Source organism: Chrysemys picta, chromosome 9 (genome assembly GCF_011386835.1).
Source record: "Chrysemys picta bellii isolate R12L10 chromosome 9, ASM1138683v2, whole genome shotgun sequence".
In the NCBI taxonomy this organism is placed as follows: Eukaryota; Metazoa; Chordata; order Testudines; family Emydidae; genus Chrysemys; species Chrysemys picta.
Genome location: NC_088799.1, coordinates 81,767,957 through 81,790,425, shown reverse-complemented (window position 1 = coordinate 81,790,425; position 22,469 = coordinate 81,767,957). Strand labels below are relative to the sequence as shown.

The window sequence follows — 22,469 nt, the reverse complement described above, 5'->3', positions numbered from 1 at the left end:
TAGGAAAAACTTCCTAACTGTCAGGGTGGTTAAGCACTGGAATAAATTGTATAGGGAGGTTGTGGAATCTCCGTCATTGGAGATTTTAAAGAGCAGGTTAGACAAACACCTGTCAGGGATGGTCTAGATCAGAGGTAGGCAACCTATGGCACGCGTGCCAAAGACGGCACGTGAGCTGATTTTCAGTGGCACTCACACTGCGCAGGTCCTGGTCACCGGTCCGGGGGGCTCTGCATTTTAAAATTAAATTAAATGAAGCTTCGTAAACATTTTAAAAACCTTATTTACTTTGCATAGAACAATAGTTTAGTTATACACCCCTACCCCGATATAACGCTGTCCTCAGGAGCTAAAAAATCTTACCACGTTATAGGTGAAACCGCGTTATATTGAGCTTGCTTTGATCCGCCGGAGTGTGCAGGGCCCCCCCCCCCCCCCCCCGGAGCACTGCTTTACCATGTTATATTCAAATTCGTGTTATATCAAGGTAGAGGTGTATATTATAGACTTATAGAAAGAGACCTTCTAAAAACGTTAAAATGTATTACTGGCACACGAAACCTTAAATTAGAGTGAATAAATGAAGACTTGGCACACCACTTCTGAAAGGTTGCCGAACTCTGCTCTAGATAATACTTAGTCTTACCTCAGTGCAGGGGACTGGACTAGATGACCTCTTGAGGTCCCTTCCAGTCCTATGATTCTAAGATTACCTACCACTTCTATCAACGTAGGAGGCATCTATGCTTCAGAACTACAGTGGCACAGCTGCAGCTCCATAGCTGTACTGCTGCAGTAAAGACATTCACACTAATTGTCTCTGAGATGGTTAGAGCATACAGCATGGTGCCCAAGTGTCTTCTGGTCTTCCTATACAATTTTCAATTCATTGCTAAGTCCTTGGCATGGTGGATACCTTCCTAAAACCAGCATCTCTGCACAGAGAAGGCCTAGAGAAGGTATTGTCCTTCTTCCTCCAGTACTTTTAACCTAAAGGTCCTTCTGGGACAGAGGCTGAAGTCTGTAATTCTCAATGAAGTGGCATGTTCACCTAAGGCGATAGTAAATATTTATATCCACAAGCACTCAGGACCTAGGGTTTGTATTTCAAATAACATGTGCCATCTCTAGTAGTGGATGCCCTTTCAACACCATTTTGTGCTATTGATTCATTACTGACCCAAGAGGGAAGAAGAATCCTTACTGAGTCTTGGACACTACATCCTGTGACACAGAACCCACTAACATCATGCTACACATCCAGGGATGTTTTTTTACCTTTTAGTTTTATTTGTATGTAGATCTTCTGTGCTTTACAGCAGAGTACAAATAAAAGCTCCAAACTCTTGCCTGTTTTGCAGGGATTGGAAAAATGAATAGGTTTAGGGGTGCTGCCACTCATGTGCTCCATATAAACAGCTGCACAGAGAAAACCATTTGCCGTGCACAATATACGTATGTACAGACAGAGAGCACTCTTGTAACACTTCCTATCCAAGATCATGCATAATAGTCTGCTATCGGATGGGCTTCAGCTCCCACCTCAGGAGATTTGCTAATGGTGTCTCCTTGAATCCCCATCCTGTAACAAGTGTGATTCTTTCTGTACAGCTGAGCTTTGCGCCAGTTTCAGTCCTGCTGGTTGCAGACATGTGTGGTGAGGTACGCAGGTTGGTGATGCTGATTTCTTGTCCTTCCATGGTTTTGTTTTCAGATTCCCTGTATCTCATCTGTGTCTTGTATGAGTTTTGGGTCTGTACCCTCTGCTATTGACTCTTTTTTTTTTTTTGGAAGAAAAATAACCAACAGCCCACCGTAGTTTAGTGCCTGATCCTGAGAATCCTGAGCACTCACAACTCCCAGCAAAATGAATGGGAGCATCCAGTGCTCAGCGCTTCTAAGAACCCAACCACCATGTGTAACGTTAGGTAGTCAGTTCCACAGAAAGGTATCAGAGCCAAGTCACAGACCGTAGCCCAGAAACGGGTTTAGCAGCCTAGATTTTTAACGGTAGGCATTGCTGCACTCAGCATTGCAACACTGAACAGATTTAGGATCTTAAATCTCATTTTCAAAAGGAATTTAGGCACTTGGCCTAAATCCCACTGCTAGTCAATGGGGTTTAGGCTCCTCAGTGTCTAAATCCAATTTGAAAATGAGATTTAGGCTCCTAAATCTGTTAGGTGTTGCAATGCTGAGTGCAGCAATGCCTAAATACTGTGAAAAATCTTGGCCTAAATCTTAAAGAGGCTGTGCTATTTTATTTAAACTACCTTAATAATCTGTCTTGCACTGAACAGGGCTTGGAGTCGATCTGACTTGCCTGGGGAAGCCAGTCATATAGAAGAAGGCAAAGCAGGGCCATTCTCACAGAAGCAATATGACATTCCTAGAGTATCCTTTTTTCTAAACAGTGAAATAGTTTCCATTGTTTGCAGTGATGAGCAACTGCACTTGCATAACCTGGTCCTGAACTTACTCAATATCACAGAAGCTCAGGCGCGGTGTATCTTATCAGGCTGTCCTCCAGTACACCTCAAAGAAGTACACCCTTTGTTTCCTGAGCCATTATCTCTTGCTCAGTATGTACCACAGGCCAATAAATTGAAGTAACAATTTCCAAAGCATAGTGATATCCTGCAGTTATTGTTTCATTGTGATTGTTTGGACTAAAGGTAGCAGACATAGCCTAGCTTTAGTGGAGTGAATTTAGCATTGATAAAAAGTGCAGGCTCGACAACCTGGGAGGCTGATGTCCTCAGTTTAGCCATAGAACAGGCAACATGAGCGTCCCAACATGGCCCCAACCAATAGGCCTCAACCCTGGCCTTACAGGAGTGATCTATTAATGAGATGCCTACATATATGTAAGTAATTAATGGATAAAGTGCCAGCAAATGGTGCTCAGGAATAAGTAGGATAGTTCCTGGGTTCTGTAGAACCAATATATGTTTTTGTTTTGCATTGCAAATGGTCTCTTCTGTGTAGCTCTTTACATGTAGCTCTTAAGAACTTGTTCAGGCCGAGGAAACTTCAGGGTCCATGATCTAGTCCACCTTGGCCTTTCTGCTGTAATTGCCACTGAGCATGGCCGTTTTAATAGTCATTTTTATGCTTGGATATCTGCCCAGTAGGAACTGGACTGAAACGCACCAGCTCATTCTGTATACAAAACCGAACAATTGTCTGATGGTGATGCTTTTTTCATGCTCATAATTGACCTGGGCAAGGGTTGAACCAGTGATTCAACAATAGGCCATCACTGAAGCTGTTGCTTAGTGTCTCAAAAGTCTACTGTGTAAGGCGGAACGGCACTTGTTCACAGCCACTGAGCTTCCTCTTGCCCAGCTGGGTCAGTGCAGGGTTGTGGTGGCTTTACTTTCCAAAGCAATGCATAACCTTGAGTCCTTAGATCCTTTATAAATGCAGCTTCAAGAGTTATTTCATATTCCCTTAAGGCATTCCCATAATTAAGGCAAGGAAGGGTAATCACCCGTCTCTGCAAGAGGGAGAACTTCACTGAGACAGTGCATATGAGGGTGGAGGAAAGAAAGGGGGAAAATTTGGTGGGATTGGGAACTTCAGAGGACCCTTCCTGCATGGGAATGGGAGTTAATGTCTATCAATGGGTGTTTTTTTTCAAAGCTCACAGAGAACTGCCAAGGTTCAGGGTGGTTTTTGTAGGAGAATATGAATGTGATTTTCCAGAAATAAAATATCTCAGCATTTGTGTTTGTGCTTTAGGGCTAGTTTATTGCCTCCAGATGCCATTTAAGAAGCCAAAATAACACGAGATCTCATTTTTTCAAGGTATTTCCACCATCAAAGAAGCAAAATGCCTCACTCGGCATATTTCACTGATCTCTCTATTTACTTCTGACGTGCCCTCACCATAGTATGTGAGCGCTGGTCCTGGATCTGGATGCCTGCAATGAACTGTGCACAGACAGTGGGAGCTGCTTATGCAATGCTCGTTACAAAATCGGGCCCCAAGTTTGCAAATTTTGCACCATCAAGTTTCTGCGAGCTGCTGACCCTCCCTTCAACACTGAAATTGAGGTCAAGGGACATTGTGTCCTGTTTGCCCTTTGATTTTAATGAAATGTTCATCGCAGACAGATATCCAGACCCAGAGGGTCAGATGCATCCTTCTGGGCATAGTTGACCTTCTACTATTTTATTAATAATTCCCTTTACAGGGTGTGTTTTTTTCCTGCTTCTTTCCATTAGTGCCACGCAGCCTCCTAAGATAGAAATTAACCTAAGAAAAAAAAAAATAAAGATGAAGACATGGGAGCCAACACATCTGTCAGCCAAATGGTCTCTCGGAAGAATGGCGCCCCAATTTCCAATCCCTGAACGGCACTTTTTGTCTCTTGCCGGAGGGTGAGTCTGGACTGGTGCCTAGGAACCAAACAAGAGCTAACCAAAGTAAGTCTCTGTGCTGCTAGCAATACAGGAAGAGGCAGAATTTCTGTGGAATCTCCCCCCGCCCCCCCCCCCTTCCTGCTGGTTTCCTGCTTGGTACATGTGAGCAACAGAGATGGCTTTTGTATTGGAAACTAAAGCAAAGCTGCTATTCTGGGATAACCAAATTGGAGACAAATAGCCTATGGGTAACCCATCACCACTAACCTTACTTTAACCTTCTTTGTGGTGTGTAGTGCAGCCAAAAACTGGTTTGGTTTCTAGTAGCACATTTTAAGTCCTCCCTCTTTTTCTATGTCTCTCTGTCTTAGGTCCTTCAGTAAAAAATTATCAACCATCCATCACCAGCCAAGTGGAGAACAGAGGAGGCCAATGTGGAAAACAGAACTGGAGATCACACACACACACACACACACATGCAATGCCCCCCCACGTAGATGCTTCTCCCTCCCCCCCTATTATTCCCAATTATTTATTATGTGCTGATCTGTAGTCTTCATTCAGGCAAAACTATCACTGAAGCCCAGAGAAGCTTTGCAGAACAAGGACTGATTAAGGACTTTCATCCAAGCCTACTCGTATTAAGGGAATGAAAATTAAAAAGAAAAACATTCACCAAAATGTTTCAGTCATCCATAAAGGATGCTGGGTTTGGTCCAGTTTGATGTGGGGAAGGGAGTGGTTTGATTTCGGCCGAGCCACTTCACTCAGCCCTAAGCAAAAAGTGTATATAACAAAGATAAAAGCCTATTAAGTCATCTCAGTACAGTGTAAAATGGTTTCCTGAAGGACATTATTTGCTGCTTGTCTTGTCCATATTAACATAACTCAAGTGATGGGGCTTCCTCCCGCCCTTCCCCTGGTAAATGATCTTGCTTTTAGGAAGGTTTTCCTGTTGGATTTTCATTTTAAATTTTCTTTTGCTCAGTGTCATCCCATTAGTCTGAGATATAGACTAGATCGTAATAAATAAATAAATAAAATAATGCCAAGCCCACAGAGAAATTTATTCATTCATGTTTGTAAAGCACATGGAGAGCACGGGATGGCAGGTGCTGAGGAAGGCAAAGAGTTGTTATTAATAACACATAGAACCTTGCAGACATTGATGAATGAAGTGTCACAACTAGAGCTGGGCAAAAATGTTCCACCCAAACTTTTTTTTGGTGAAAAACACAAATTTGATGACACCAAAATGTTTTGCAAATTTGTGTTGATTTTACCCTGCAAGGAGAGAGGGTTCCAGAACCCAGGATCCAGCCCGAGCCCAGATGTCCACACTGCAATTTTATAGCTCTGCAGCCTAAGTCAGCTGATATGGGCCAGCCACGGGTGTTTTATTGGAGTGTAGACTTTCCACAATGACTGTAGGCTTGTCTGTACTGAAACAGTTAGTTCAAGTTAATGACTCAAGTTTGCTTGAACTAGCCTTGTTTGAGTTATAGTGGACTGAGATGGTATGTCTATACTGCAATGTCAGCCCAGGGTTAGTTTGCAGACCCTGGGTTTGTTAACCTAGTGCTTGAGCATCTACATTCATTTGTAACACCAGGTTAGGAATTGTCCCAACCTGGGGCTTCAGTGTCTACACTGAATTATCCGGGCCCAAGTTCAACCACCCATATCTCAGATTTCCTAATGCCCTCTCAAAATATGGCTGTTCTAGCCCTTTGTTCGTGGTGCAATGTGGACAAACTTGACTGTCCAGAAGACAAAGAAAGTTGACTTGGGGGATTTGTGGCATACTTTTGGCAGACTCCAAAAGCACAAGTCCAGTGGGGCTGCATCTACACTGCAAAGCAATAGGGCTTGAACCCTGGCTCCCGGCTTGACTCAGAATCAAACCCTCCACCCCTGTGGGGTCCTGGGACCCTGGGTCCAAGCCCTGGGACCCTGGGTCCGAGCCCTGGATTTGCATGATTTCTGTGTAGATGGAAGGAGGTTAGGCTTGAGCCTGAGTTTGAACCCTGGAGTTACACTGCAGTGTAGATGAACCCAGGGTGACCACACTGGGAAACAGCAGTGGGAGTTACACATAGTGATTGGATTAGCAGCCAATGAGGTATACGCAACTTGCTGCATCCACACTGCATTGCTAACTCCGGCTTCAGTAGCACTCACATGCCAACCCACTCCCCAACAGACCAGCTAGCTAGAGCTTAATACATGGCTCAACTCCAGCTAGAGATTATTGTTTGTGGACAGGAGCTGGGTTAGGAGAAAAACTCAATTTATACCTCAAGCTGACAATTCAGTGAAGACACTCCTCACTTCCAGTCTTTTTCTTAGTTCTCGAGAGCCTGCTGTAGTGAGCTAACATTGGGCAATTGTACTACAGAAGTTAAATGTCAGTGGAGGTTATTAAAGTGAAAATGGGTTATTAGTCTAACCCGTAGGCTGACGGGCTGATTGCTGTAGCCTCAAACTCTGGCGGAGATAGTCCTGCTTGCACTTGGCAATTGAAAGATGGTTTTTAAACTGATTTCACATCTCTCCAGTTTTTTGTAATAACTAATTTCAAATGAATATAGTGCTGTGAGTGAAGGGAAAATTCAACCCAACAGACCCCAGAATCTATCGGGAGAGTAGTTGCAAGAAGGAAGGATAAAACATATTTAAGCAGGATGACAAAACCACATAACAACTGTCTCCAATAAAGTGAGGAACAGTTACTAGGTGGGGCAGGATCGAGGCTAATACAAATGCATTAGGACATTTGAGTTGTCCACAAGGATTTAAAAAACAAACAAGCCCCAAATCCTCTGAAGCTCTGCCAAAGAATTTTGCTTTAACAGCTTCAGCAATAAACTGCTGCCAAAGGGTAGGAATTGTGCGCCTGTGGGGGACGACGACAATGCTGGATAAGGACACCTAGATATCCTCACAGCAGGTATGGCACAGATGGCTGCAAGTTCAGTATCTTGCGGGTAGCACATTGAAGTCTTAATGGCAACAGCGTGAATAATAAGTGAGGTCATCAGGACTAATGTTATTACAATAAATACCACAGGAATTAATCACTATTCAGCCGTAATGATAACAGAGTGTGAGTTAGTGAGTTATCTGTCAAGGCCTCCCAGCTCTCTGTCCTCCCTTACAAGCTGAGGCTGTTTGGCTGTGTCACAGAACTGTTTCTTTACTCACAGAATAAGAAGACTAATTTAGTTACATTAAGGGTTACTATCAGGTAAGAGGCCTCCAAGTTAGGTCATGTAGTTTTAAAAAAATGCTTTTATGAAGATAGATTTTTTTGTGTGTATTGTTCTTTTTTGTTTCTATGAAAATGTATTCTGGGGTCACTGAAGAGTCCACTGAAGTGATGGGAGCCTAAAGAGAATTTGTGATAGTTGTGTGAGCATCTATGTGAGGGACATTACAACAGGCTAGTGCATCAGAGCCAGAAGGCGTAACTGACCAAGCGAGTTTCACTCTCTAGTGAAATGCAATAAGTGAACATGTAGCATTGATGGTGAAAAGTAAATAAGAGCTTTAAAATGCATCCCAAGTTACTAACTGAAGTTGTTGCCTGCTGGGAGAATGTGGCAAAATACAAAAATCCCGTGAATAGTTGCTCTTTTTAAAAATAAACTCAGTTTGATTTTCTACATGTCCCATTTACTCTCTGTCCATGAATATTCTAAGGAGAGAATTTTCTGATAGAAGTGTATATGGAAACATGGGTTTCTTGCTGAATGTTGAAGAATATTTGCTGAAAACAAAATTGTAATTCATGATTGGAAGCAGAATTAGCTCATCCAGTCAGGGCAGAAACATACCATGTGAGCTATGTGTCCTAGCAAAACAGCTCCAACTTTAAATTGTGAGCATTGGCAGTGAACTAATTGTGAAATGACTACACAGCCAAATAAAATAGAGAAAATCATGATCTGGACACAGACATCTTGCAAACAGAGAAAGAGGTGAAATTTCTTGAATAAATAATTGATTATACATTATTCCCTCTGCTCTAAGGAAAGGAAAGTTGTTTGAAATATACTAGATTTTGATGCCATGTCTTCCAAGACACAATAAAAATGTTGCTTCCTACACACATTATTTTCTTTTAGCTGAATGATCTCAAATCTTTTTCAATGTATTTTTTCCCACCAAGTGTTAGGCCACGTCTACACTTCCCGCCGGATCGGCGGGTAGTAATCAATCTATCGGGGATTGATTTATCGTGTCTCATCTAGACGCGATAAATTGATCCCCGAATCGACGCCCATACTCCACCTCGGCAGGAGGAGTAAGCGGAGTCGACGGGGGAGCCGCGGCGGTCGACTTGCCGCCGTGAGGACGGCCAGGGAAGTCGAACTAAGATACTTCGACTTCAGCTACGCGAATAGCGTAGCTGAAGTTGCGTATCTTAGATCGATCCCTCCCCCAGTGTAGACCAGCCCTTAGTTTATAGGAACAACCAGGGGCAAGTCCTTCCCAACCTTCCCAGGACTGATTCTGCTGCTTCCACAGTGCTTCCGTCCTCTGCCAATGCCAGGAGCCAAGGACCAAGCTGAGCACCTGAATATGAATTGTTTGCATGTCAGCCCTTTGCACTGTCGCATGGAGGGCCTGATCTTAGTTGGGGCCTGTAAGTGCTAAACAACTGGTGATAAATAACGGTGATGATGCAGAACATCCCTCCCAGTGCTCTTTGCTGACCCCCAAATACTTTTTCACTCACACAGGAAGAACCCCCTCCAGCACACTCTGAACAATTTTCTGCCCTGCCGCACACAGCTAACATAGTCACTATTAGTACCACCCTTGAGAACTGTTCCTGCTTGTTCTCTTTGCACTGTGTGTTAACTATTCACCTCATCCCACAGCTTTGAAGCAAATGCTGCCAGCTGGGCACAGTGCAGAGAGATCACATCAAAATGACCTGAATGGAGGAGCTGACTTTCAGCCATAATAAAAAATAAAAAAATAAAAAAAAATTACAGCATTTAAACCATTGCACAAAAGTTAATGTTACTGAAGTTTTTTTTTTAAAAAAGAAGAAAACACAGCTCATGGGAGGGGCCAAGATCCCCCACTGTCCTGTGATGTCCCGATAACAGTGCTCTGACAGTGAGGTACATGACCTCTGAGCTTCACTGATCCATTACATCAATAAACAGCCAAATCAAAGTCTTCAATCCAACTCGGGAGGGCACCAGACCCACTCCAGACACCTTCCCCATCTGTTCTTACACCTTCCCCACACACCTTGATTCTGTTCCACTGAAAGCAAAGGCAAAACTCCCATTGACTTTAGTGGGAGCAAGATTAGGCCATAGTTTACTTGAGGGTTGCTCAGCAGCACTGGTCTATGATGAACACTCGGTAAGTATTGTAGGGTTGCTTGTAAATGCTGGGCTGTGCTCGTAGGTTTTTGTCAGGTTGCTTGTGAATGCTATGCTGCACGTGGCGGTTTGTTACTGTAGTGTTGTTCATGAGACCAGGGCTGTGCACACTGCTTTAGTACTGTGCCTGTGAATGTTGGGATATGCACCTAGGGTTTGTTTCTATAGGGTTGCACAAACATAAACACCGTACTGCACATGCTGCTTTGTTATTTGTAGTGCTGCTCACAACAGCTGGACTGTGTACAGCTGATTGTGACTGTAGTGCTGCTGAGTGGTGCACACAGGTTTGTGTTATTGGGCTGCTCCTGGGTGCTGTGCTTCCAGCATTTCATTTTGGTTTAGAAAGGAAGAGCACTGTTGCTTGTATTTTGGAATTAGAAACATCTTTAAAGCATTATGGAGCCTTGGCTAGCGAGTAGGAGAAAAAGACTGATCACATTTTGGAATAAGCCTTGACTTGGCCGCTTTAACCACAAGCCTCAGCCTAATTCTTCATCACACAGGGAGAACTTTGGGGCAAGAATCCCATTTGACTGCAATGCCTTTGCTTGCTTTGCTGTGGGTCTTTCTTTGATCCATGCCTGTAACTGCAAAGTGAAAGGGTTTAGAACTATTTGTGCTTGATTTTCCCACTGCCAACAAGATGGCTTCACCATGCTGGTTCCCCCCAGGATCCCTTCTTCCATGTGGGCAGAGAGCAGAACAGCTGTTCAAGCAACTAGAAACCCGAGGATGCAAATGCATTCAATTATTAATGCTTTGAAGATTCCGCCAGCTACAACAGCAGCACCATCTAGAGCTTTGAACTGTTCTTGCACCCACTTCAACCTGTCAGTCCCTAATGCAAAACCCTTCCCCTTCTCCAGCTGTGCTCAGAGAGTTCCCAAGGTCTGGCTCTGTCTAATTTCATTCCGGGGCCTGCAAAACCCATGTGAAGTTCTGATTAAGATGTAATGGCCAAGCTTTTCGAGCACCACCGAGAACTAGAAGAGCAGGAGTGCTGCAGGTGAGGTGCATCAGCCGTTACAGCTGGTCAGAAAGGTTTTTTGGGGGGGGGTGGGAAATAGTTTTTTTTCGGGGAGAGGGGTGTTTGTTTTGTTTGTCAAAAATGGGATTTACTTGAAAATGAATATTTTTTACCTCAATTTTGTTTTGAAATTGTGGTAAAATATCCACATTCTCACAGTTTGTTACCCACTCCTCCTTTTCCCCCCACTGGAAATGTGGAGGGAAAGGTAAAAACTGAGAAAAAGTTGGGGAAGAAAACATTTAATTGCACTTACTTACTTTTCCCATTAGAATAGTATGAAAAAAAGTTTTAAAAAGTGAGAGAAAATTATACTTTCACTTTTTTTTTTTTTTTTAACTTTCCCCTGTTTTTCAAGTGGAAGAGTATAAAAGGGAGAAAAGTTGGGGGGGGGAACGTGTTGGGTTTCCCCCTCATTTTCACTCCCTTTGCCACTTTCCTCCCCTTTTTCAAGCGAGGAAGGAGAGGAAGGGAAACCTAAAAACCAGACTCCATTTTTTGTCAGTTTTCAAAAAGGAAATTGAAATGAAAATTTCAATTCCGAATGAAACTAACATGTTTCTTTCATTTAAAATTTTTCTGTCAAAAAATTTGAAGATTTTCATTGACATTTCATCAATAAAATGTTTTGTTCAAAAATTTTCACTGGGAAAATATGACTTTTACCTCAGCAGATCTGGGGAGAGCGGGGGTGGAGGGGTGAGAGGCGCAGCGGATTGGAAAAGCGGCTGGGCGCTGCAAGTCAGGAGTAAGTTGTATCAATAGAGTTGTGTGGGGAGTAGACTATCAGGAGCTGCTTACAAGTGTGAAGTGCATTAGCAGAGCTGTGCAGCTTCCATAATATGTGCCTCCATCTTGCCTGATTCTGTTCAACTAGCCAACGACCCCAACCCTCTTGCATGCACAAGCACTAATGCACTCAAAAAAGGTTTTTGAAAGAAGTTGGAGTGTGAAGTGCTGATACTCTTGTGACCCAACTGCATCCTCCCCACTCAAACTTCTCCTTGCATATTAATAATGCCTCTTGCTCCCAGTGCCACCAGCTCCTGCTGCCATCATGATCTGCAGGGGCTTTAACCCCTCAGTGCTTTCATTTTTTTATAGTGAACAAGTCTGGCTAAACACTCCCCCCATCTCTGCTCACTATCATCGGCCCTCCCTCAGGAAGCTAGAAACTCTCAGGCCAGCTCAGTCCCTCACTTCATTTCACATCCTCTTGGTTCTAGCACTGCAGATAGACCATTTCCTGCTGGGCATGCCACAGGCTGACTCAGTGAATGACACCTGTTCCACCCAATACGTGCATGCAGCATGACTAGCATTTTGTTCATGCATCTCAGTTTTTTCCCCAGGTTTTCCCTTTCTTGGGGGATAAGTAGTAATTTATAACCCCGGTAGACATACACACATAAAGATACCACTGTAGTCTACAGTCATCATCTGAAACACCACAGTGTCAGCCCTGCAAGCTATAGAATTTGTTTGGTCAGGACAGTTGTGGAGTATGCAACTCTGTAAACGTGGGAAAGGTGCTATGATTCTGGCTTATGTGCCGCTTTAAGGGTAAATAGTCTCCCTACTGTGTGTGCTGGGGCAGTGCTGTGAGTGAGTTCCAGCTAGCTGCTGTTTTAAAGTGAGTCTCACACATTATGTTCCCTCTCGCAGAGACTTTATATTTGGTCTTTCTTTCTTTCTCTGTTGCTTTCCTGAATAAAAGTCATCCAGATTGAATATGCATGTTTAGCTCTGGGTACACAGAAACGATAACACAGATAAATCTTGCTCTGCCAAGTTAACAACAGGGAGCCAAATCCATCTCTGGAAGTGACTGGAGTTGCATGAAGGATACATTTGGCTGGCAGTATCTAGGCCAGTATTTTCAAAGGAGTCTAAAAGTTAAGAAACCAAATGGGATTTGGGCATCTTAGGCACCTTTGAAAATCTCACACCTAACACCTAAATGAAGTATTTCCAAAGTGAGTGTTCGAAAACCAATCCTCAAATTATTAACTATTACACTGCCACAGCGATCAGGGGTCCCAGTCGGTATCAGGGACTGTACAAACAGTTGTGACCTTGGGCCTGTTACTTAATCTCTCTGTGACTGTTTCTGTCTTCTTTATGTATCCTGTGAGCTCTTCCGGCCAGGGACAGCCTCTCCGGATGTGTTTGTAAGGTGCCTAGCACAATGGAGCCCTGATCACAGCTGGGGCACTGGGCACTACTGAAATACAAATACAAATAATAATAATTATAGCCCTTGCCCTGAAAAGTGCTTACCATCTACGAAGACAGGTGAATTATGAAGGGTAAGGGAGAAACAGAAAATATATGTAGTATGTGCAAGTTTTATAAACATATATACATGTTTATGTTACAAACGGGTTATAAACAGATAAAGTAAGTATCATATCCCCCCATCTGCCGCTAGGCTGAGCCATCATTCATTGGAATGGGCTCGTTTCTATTAGGCACCATGGCATGAGCAGGGATTTGAAGAAGAAGGTAGTGGCCCTACGGTTCTGGTCAGGGCGAGCATTCCAAGTGTAAGGGATGGTGTACTCTCGAGGAAGCAGGGAATCATCTGTTTCAGGGAAATGCTTTCCCTTAACAATTCCATCAACAGCATGACAGGTGAATAGGGTGATCAGACAGCAAGTGTGAAAAATCGGGACAGGGGTTGGGGGGTAATAGGAGCCTATATAAGAAAAAGACCCCAAAATCAGGACTGTCCCTATAAAATGGGGACATCTGGTTACCCTACAGGTGAAAGCAGACTCAGTCTTTGACTCAGAGCGGCCCTAAACTCTGTGTCCATGTCTCGCTGTAGCCTACTTCCTGCTAGATGCCTGCAGGGTCTCTACACGCTGACCCTGTGCCACAAGGTGCAGCACAGAGGAGGGCACTGAGACGGTCATGCATGAAGCTGATAAACCAAGCAAACGAATATGTATAGTTAGCACGACTGGATGAGCTCTCTGTGTGCTCAGCTCTGCACAATACAGGGGAAGACAGGGTCCCTGCCCACAAAGGGTTAACATCTCAAATAAACAGACAATCCTGTTCAGGATCATAATGCACCGAATGACCACAGGAAGGTCCATGCTCAGGACACTGCCAATTTCTCTATTCTCATATCTGAATGAGGCAGATTATCACTGGTGGCCTCTGCAGACAGATCATGATGTAGGAGGTAATTTGAATGATGACAGGATGCTCATTTGGTGCATGTGATTGACCATAATAGTTTTGATGCAAGTGTTCATTGCTTGGCTTTGAGGTCGACACAGTCAGGCCAGTGAGGTTTCTCCTAATACTGGGCTAGGGTTTACACTGGGTCCTAGTAGAGCATTGCCACCAACATAATGATGCTGAAAGTCGCATTTTTGCTGATGGGAAGATGGTCCCCGGAGTAAGTGATTTGGTAATGCTGATTTTCTCTCAGAGTTGGTTGTTTTAGTGGGATTGTCTGGGAATGTCTCTCTCTCTCCAAACTCCCCTCCTCCCCCCATGTTCTGGATTCCACACACAGAGACAAACCTTTATTTGCATTATTTTTGCTTGTCCTTTAAAAACACCATTACAAATAAAACCCAGCCCCTTGCCTGAAAAATCCTCCTTGTATTTTCTGCCCAACAGCTCTTTCCCTGGGGACAGCGCAAGCCCAGGATTGCAAAGAATGTTCCCATGCAGTTTACACAGAACCACCCATCATGGAAATAGAGTCTCTGGCAACCAGCAGAGGTGCAGAGCAGGCAACTATTCGTCCGCCAGACTAGATCAATATCCACCCCCTGCTCCAGAGCTCTAGGGGGTCAGTCAGCAGGCTGCACTGAACTAGTGAACGAGTCTGTGGATGGGGTGAGATTGGAGAAGTGGGGGGGCTTTGCTTATGTGCTGTTACTTCCAAAGTTTTATGTTGGTACAGGCAGGAGTGTGCAGCAGGGTTTGTGCAAGTGCCAGAGATACAGTGAGACTTAGGACAGAGACTCAGGATCGGCCTCCAAGCCCAAGCACAGACATTGCACATACGGAATTGATTGAACTCCATCTTTCTCCAATTAAAATTAATAACAAAATTCCCCTTAATGTCAGAGGCAGCAGAAATGACATAACTTTGTTGTATGGTCTAGTGCTGCACGGTCAGCAATTCCCTACTAATGCTCTGTGGACTTGGAAGGGGATGACTTCTTCCCAGAAGACAGCTCAGCTCCCATCCCTCTCCCTGCCCCTCCACTTGTCCCTCCCTGTAGTGCAGAGCCACAGATACATAGAGGTCACATGCAGTGGCTTCCATGGAGCAAGAGGGAGGGGAAAGACAAAGCCTCACACCTTCCTCCAACAAATACTGGTCCATTCCCATTGCTCTGGCCCTGACTCCCCTCTCTGCTCATTGATGCCCCTTCCAGGGCAGGGAATAGCATGTGGAGGAAGCTGTCACTGATGGAGCTGGTCAGATAGTGTCTCTCTCCAGCAATAAATTCCCTGAGGGTGGGGGGGAAGGTGTGTGGAATTCCCAGACAATTGACCCCAAACATGCACCAAGTGCATTTGGCATCTTGACATTTAGTGCAGTTTACAACCAAGTGATTTTGAGGAGAAGGAAGCGTCTCTGCCAAACCTCCTGCTGCTGCTACACAGAGTGTTCAGCAGCTTGACAAGATGTGTGTAAAGTGAGCATTAGGCTGATAGGGGGTGTGTGTGTGTGTATGTGTGTGTGGAGGGGGCTAGATGTTCAGCTGTGTCACAGCAGTGTGCAGTGCAGCTAGAGTGAGGAACAAAGGAAGTTCAGCCACTAGCAGCCTCAGATCTGCGCTAAACTGCACAATAGCTTCCCAGGAGACCTTCCAGCACCCAGAGATAGCTTCACTCTGGCACACCCTCTTTCCCCCAGTCCATTCTCTCCCTCCAACCTAGGAGGGGCATGGTGAGGACTGGCTACTAAAGCTGGCAGAATTCTTTTCCCAAAACCTTTCTTTGATGAAAGCTTTCACACAAAGCTTTCTGCTTTTGCAAAAATTTCCAGTTTCTCATCAAAAGTTAAGTTTTCCACATATTGAATTTTCAATTTTGGGTCCCCCTCCTCTCTTTTTTCCTTGATTTATTTTGGTTGCTGAATGCAATAGCAGGAGTGATGTCTGGGAATTGGGATCATTTTTTCTTTTGCCACTTGGTAACTTTTCAAAACTTCCTCAACTTTGGAAAAGTTCCAGAGTGGCTAATTTCAAGTTTAATTTTGTCTCTGCCACTCTGGAACTTTTCCAAAGTTGAGGAAGTTTTGAAAAGTTACCAAGTGGCAAAAGAAAAAATGACCCCAGTTCCCAGACATCATTCATGCTATTGCATTCAGCAACCAAAATAAATCAAGGAAAAAAGAGAGGAAGAAAAAAACTTTTCCAGAGTTCAGAAAGTTTTGAAACGTTATGGAGTAGCAAAAGGGCAAAATAAACCCCCTCAAACATGACAAATATAGATAAAATAAGAGAAAAGGAAGAAAAGGGGCGAGAAAGCAAAATTGGATTTGCGAAAATTGGAAATTAAAAAAAACAAATCTGGAAAAAAACAAATAAACCTCAAAATGGAAACGACTTCTACATTTTTTCATGACATTCCTTTTCCAGTTTTGGACCAGATCTACCTGCTACACCAGCTCTGTGCCCGTCTGCCAGAGGATCTCTATGGAGCATGTTATGGTGGCTTTAAGGCTGCTTTGTGTCACAGAATGTCATAAAGCAGACTTGATGGAGGTCAGGATCTGACACCATGTGTCTGCATATGTGTATGTATGTCGTTAGTACACATATACCTTTGTGTGCGCATTTGTGTATGTCTGAGACAAGGAAAGATCTTTTACTGGACCAACTTTTGTGGGTGAGAGAGAGAAACTTTCGAGGCATACAGAGCTCCTCTTCAGGTCTGAGACAGGAACTCCCACCATCATAGCAAAACCCAATTGATTGTTTTGCATAAATAGTTAACACATATTGTAAGGGACCATTCAAGGTCAAGCGGCCCATTAACACTTTGTCAGTCATAAGACAAAAAGAGGGGGTTAGTGGGTTACAGATTGTTGTAATAAGCCATAATTCAGTCCATAATTTTTATTGTTTAGCAGCGTAATGAATTTAAGCTCCCAGGCCCGTCTTTTCAAAGTGTTGTGCAGGTTTCCTTTGAGGACAAGGACTGAGAGGCCAGATGTAGAGTGATCACTTCGTGAAAAGTATTCACCTGCAAGTGATAGAGATTTTTTGTCTTTTATCATTTTCCTGTGTGAGTTCATTCGAATAGGTGTGTGAGAATACATGTACATCTGTGTGTGTGTGTGCATGGCTGTGGGTGCACATACATATCAGTGTATGTGGGCATGTATATGTCTGTGTTTGTGTGTCTGTAGTGGTGTAGAGGTAATAAAATAAGCGGGTAAACTAACCTAAATTGAACTCCATAATCTCCAGATGAGAAGTGGGTTTACCTGAGTTTACACTGGACTACACTGCCGTGCGTATGGATATGTAACTGATCTGTGTGTTTCTGTTCGTGATGTGGTTTTGCCGCCTCATCGAATCCACTTTCCCTCCCATTTCCCATTTTTCTTTCTGTTGGAAGCTGTGGCACCATCTTGTGTTGAGCAGATGGAAGCACACATGTCGAGAAAACACTGAGTCAACTGCTGAAGGGCCCAAGGGCCTGTCTCCTTGCCTTCTGAAACAGCAATACGGTTCGTCTTTGGCTATATTCGGCACCAGTTCAGCGGCATGTGGCTGGCACTTATTGTCAGCAGTGGATCATTCTTCCATTGTCATAAGGGGGAATGGGGTAAAGAATGGGAAGGAGCCCACAGGAAGGGATCCTGGGTTAGCTAAATAAGTGAACATCCCTGCCCCACCCTCCCACCCCAGTTTTTCTTTGAATGAGAATATAGGAGTAAAGCAATCAAGCGCTATGCTGGTGGTGAGTGCGAGTCTTCGCCTTTTAGATTTAAGGCCAATATCATCAAATTTGGGTGCCTAAAGTGAGGATCCTAAATAGGGTTGCCAACTGTCTACTCGTACAAAACCAAACACCCCTTCCCCACCGCCCTGCCCCTTCCACGAGGCCCCACCCCTTCTCTGAGGCCCCACCCTGCTGGCTCCATCCCCCCTCCCTCTGTTGCTCGCTTTCCTCCACCCTCACTCACTTTCACTGGGCGGGGGCAGAGGATTGGGGTGCAGGAGGGGGTGCTGGCACTGGCTGGGGCTGAGGACTTTGGGGTGGAGCCAGGGATGAGGGGTTTGGGGTGCAGGAGTGGGCTCCGGGCTGGGGGTTGGAGTGTGAGTGTGGGAGTAAGGGCTCCGGCTGGGATCTGGGCTCTGGGGTGGGGCTGGGGATGAGGGGTTTAGGGTGCAGGAGTGGGCTGGGGCAGAGGGTTGGGGTGTTGGGGATGTGTGGCCTCTGGGAGGGAGTTTGGATGCGGGAGAGGACTCCAGGCTGGGGCAGGGGGTTGGGGTGCAAGAGAGAGCTTGGGATGTGAGATCCTGGTAGGGCTTACCGCAGCTCCCAGGAAGCGGCCCCCAGCTCCCTGCAGCTCTAGATGCATGGGCTACCAGGGAGACTCCGTGCACTGCCCTTGAACCCGCAGGTGCTACCCCCGCAGCTCCCATTGGTCACGGTTCCTGGCCAATAGGAGCTGTGGAGCTGGCCCTCGGCGCAGAGGCAGTCACTTCCGGGAGCCTGCCTTAGCCCCAGGCCCCCACTGCGCCGCCGACCGGTCTGTATCCAGTACCGACTGGAACCAGTGACCAGGGTCCCTTTTCGACCGGGTGTTCCGGTCAAAAACCAGGTGCCAGGTAACCCTAATCCTAAATAGGCTGCCTGGTTTTCACAGGGGCTGAGCATGCACAGCTGTCACTGGTCTCAGTGGGACTCAGCACCTCTGAAAACCAGCCACTTGGGTAGTGTAATGTTAGGCCCCCAAGTTTGACAATTTTGACCAAATGCTTTAACCATTTAATGGGGATCTTTGGGTGGGGAAGGAGGTGGGAAGTAGAAGAGAGGAAAGAAATTGATAATGATGTGACTCCAGCTGGTCAGCCTCCACCCCACAACTCTGTACTTAGTCTTGCCTAGTACCATAACATGCACACATCAAGGACAAGACTGTCTCAACTCAGAGCCCTGCCTGGGGCTGGACATGGCAGCAGGTGCTCCAGGAAGAATTCATGCTGATTCAGATTCCTCCTCAGGCTTCCAAAGAAAGCACACACCGCAGAGACATCTCTGCCAGCAGGTGCATCATGCGTTCTGCCTGTGCCAGGCCAGCTCCCCATCCCATCCGACCTTGTCTAAACAAGCTGTTAGCCCATAAAATCTCCTCTTGGTGTTTCCACTAGTCTGGCTCCATCAAGCAGAACAGGCCAGGGCATTTGGTGACTGTTGGCGTTTTACCCACTGTGTTATCTAGACCAGAGGTTCTCAGTCGCTTTGGGCTCAAGACCAGTTTGTAAATGTTTATGGTCTGTCGCAATCCAGTAAATAGTCGGGGTGTGGAGGCCCTGGGGTGGTTTTATGTGGGTCCTAACCCCCACCCCTCAGGGGGGGGAGGTTGGGTCCTGCCCAGCATTCACTCCACAGTGGCAAATCCTGTGCTATGGGGCTGGCTGGGCTTGGGTCTCCACTCTAGACTTTGCAACCTCTGGGGTTGCAGCTCTGCTCAGGTTTGGCTCTGCCCCCCTGACTGGACCAAATTTGTGTGAGTGGAGTTGTGAGCTGGTTCATGGGGTTGCAGTGCCACTCACTCAAATTTGGCCTACCTGGACTGCTGTCATCACAACGGCTGGGCCAGACCCGAGTAGCACTGGGACCCCAGAGGTTGCAGTGCCTGGAGCGAGGAGCCACAGGAACTGCCACATGACCCTTTGAAATATTCTGGCGATCCAATTTTGGGTTCCAATCCGCAGGTTGAGAAACTCTGATCTAGACTGCAGAAATTTTAGGTGGAAAAAATTAGAGTAAACATAGCTAAAGAGGGACTAGTGCAGGCAGCAGCACTAGCATGGAGCAGTGGCTTTGCTTCCCCAGTCAATATTTTGTATGTGCAATGGTGTTCCTTGCATTCACCAGAAACAATCTGCCCACCCACCTGATTTCAGAACCCAGAGATCTAGTTTATGTTTCACAAACATTTTGCAAATCCATAAGCTAAACAAATGGGATAAAATACAGAAGTTACACTACACAATAGGCTGGTTCAAGCTACACCTCTACCCCGATATAACGTGACCCGATATAACACGAATTCGGATATAACGTGGTAAAACAGCACTCCAAGGGGGCGGGGCTGTGCGCTCCGGTGGATCAAAGCAAGTTCAATATAACACATTTTCAGCTATAACGCGGTAAGATTTTTTGGCTCCTGAGGACAGTGTTATATCAGGGTAGAGGTGTATTTAACAAATGTGTCCTGGCCCCCAATGCGTTCAGCTCCCAAATCCATGCTTGGGTTTCCACAGTGTAGCATTAGCATCTCTGTCTTTATCCAGTAGTACTGTATGAGCAATACTATGCACAGCCAGAAAGTGTGCTGTGTTGTGTATTAGTTTATCACCCTATAAATATTATAACTACTCATAAAGTTATCCAGTTCTTAATTCTACGCTCAATGGATTAATGTAGTGTCTGCTGTAGGAAGAAGTGTCACCTTGTTTATATATTGTGACTACGCTGATCTTGAATTTCAAATGCTTGCTAGTTCCCAAATTATAGGACAGTGAAAAGGATGCATTGATCAGTTTTTACCAGAACTTGCAGTGTTTCAATTACCTTTGTCAAGGGAGAAACTCTGTCTCCTTCCTCCTGTATTACTCCATCTTCCTTTCTGAAGGAGTCTTTGCTCCATCCCTGAGCTGCGTAACTTAGGTTTAGCAACTCAGCAACTTTCATTACTATACACATTATTTTATACGTAGATTGGAAGCTCTTTGAGCAGGGACTGTCTTTTTGTTTGGTTTGTACAGCACCTTGCACAGTGGGGCCCTAGTCCATTACTGAGGCTCTTAGTTGAGATCAAAATACAAATAATAATAATAACAGTACAGCAAAATGAGTTTATCAGCCTTGTGGCTTAAATACTTCACTGTTCTGGGGCAGAAGAATGATACCCCCATGTCTAAGCACTGGCTTGCTGCCCGTACCTCAGCACTGGCAATTTCATAAGGAGCATTAGCAAGGAACATTATAGTTTGCTCCCAACCTTTCAGGGGAGTGTCACCAGGGCTGAAATTGACCCATTGTATTTTAAAAGCTCCATCATACAAAGGAGGAAACTCAGAACACGCCATCCAGGGGCCAATGATGTGAGATGAGTTGGTTTGTTTGCTGGGTCCCAGTTCAGTTCCTACTTGCAGAGATGTCACAAATAACCCAGAGACTGCTCCCTTTGTGGGCAGTCTCAGTAGAGCTACTGAGGACTGAATAAGCTCTGGGAACTGCTCCAGGGCAGGAGCATGGTGAATGGTCAGCGCAGTCTGACCTTGCACTGCCACTGCCCATCTCGTTGGCAAGGAGGGGACTTCAGCCTTTGAAAGCTGCTGTCAATTTCACCAGCACAATTTTTCGGGGCTGAAGTCTTCTGCACATCTGTGGAAGGCCCTGACCCAGCAGGCACAGTGGTGGTTCTGCTGCAAAAAAGCAAGATTTGGAGATGACCTGCAGGGGCGTCTGCACTGCACCATTCATTGCAGGCTCCCTATGCAGCAATGTGCACAGGTGTCAGGGGTAGGGCAGGGCCCAAGCCACAGGATAATTAATTTTGGAGCCACTTGGCACTCTTCCTCCATGAATGGGGGACGGGGGGACGGGGGGACGGCACATCAGCCACAAGGGCTGCTGCCTTACAGCTGCCAGAGTGGGTATAGAGCATAAGAACATAAGAACGGCCATACTGGGTCAGACCAATGGTCCATCTAGCCCAGTATCCTGTCTTCCGACAGTTGTCAGTGTCAGATGCTTCAAGGGGAAGGAACAGATAGGGGAAGAACAATTATAGAGTAGCCCTGGAAGGATCACAGCAGGAAGGAGCCCCCTCTTCCCCATGGAAATAGTTAGTGTGCAGTCTTGGGACCCTGCATTTGGCTCTTCAAAACTAAAAATTCAGAAGCCGCATTTGAAGCAATGGAATCAATTCCCTGGGAGGCCTCGAAATGTGACACACCCTGGACTGAGAGACAACCATAAAAATCCACGCTGTCTCTGTGCTATTGTTGCAGCTGAAGGATGTCTTGTGCTGTTGGGGAAGCACTTCGTTGCCACAGAGGATGATGGCTGATGTAAACCCAACTGTCACTCTTGAGCAACTCAGGGCAGGAGCTGGGGCCTGGTGGTCACACACTTCCCTGTGACAATGACTCTGCAAGCAGAGGCCGCAGTGTTGAAATGCCCTCTTTGTGCTAGACGAGTGGTGCCAGATAAGCAGCATGCCTGCCTCCTCCCAAAAGCCCACAGTGCACAGGCCAAGAGAAGCAAACACCAGTGTCATGGCTATGTTGTGGTGGTTGCTTCCCAGCCTGTGGAACTGCAGGACTGATAAACAGACAATTTTGTATCTAACGGGATTCTTGGTATCACAGGCCCTTCTGTTGTTTCTGCTGACATTGAACCTTGAGCATTGCCATCAGTGGCTAGCTTTTATT

At 45.4% G+C, this 22,469-nt stretch overlaps 1 long non-coding RNA gene across 1 annotated transcript in view; it reads left to right on the top strand.

Moving 5' to 3' along the window:
• The first annotated feature begins 10,490 nt into the window (after positions 1–10,490).
• Positions 10,491–22,469, top strand: part of LOC135973438 (uncharacterized) — a 33,691-nt gene continuing 21,712 nt past the window's right edge. Inside the window, exon 1 of the long non-coding RNA XR_010590268.1 lies at positions 10,491–10,782. This is a non-coding gene — a long non-coding RNA (uncharacterized LOC135973438). The remainder of the gene's footprint in view (positions 10,783–22,469) is intronic.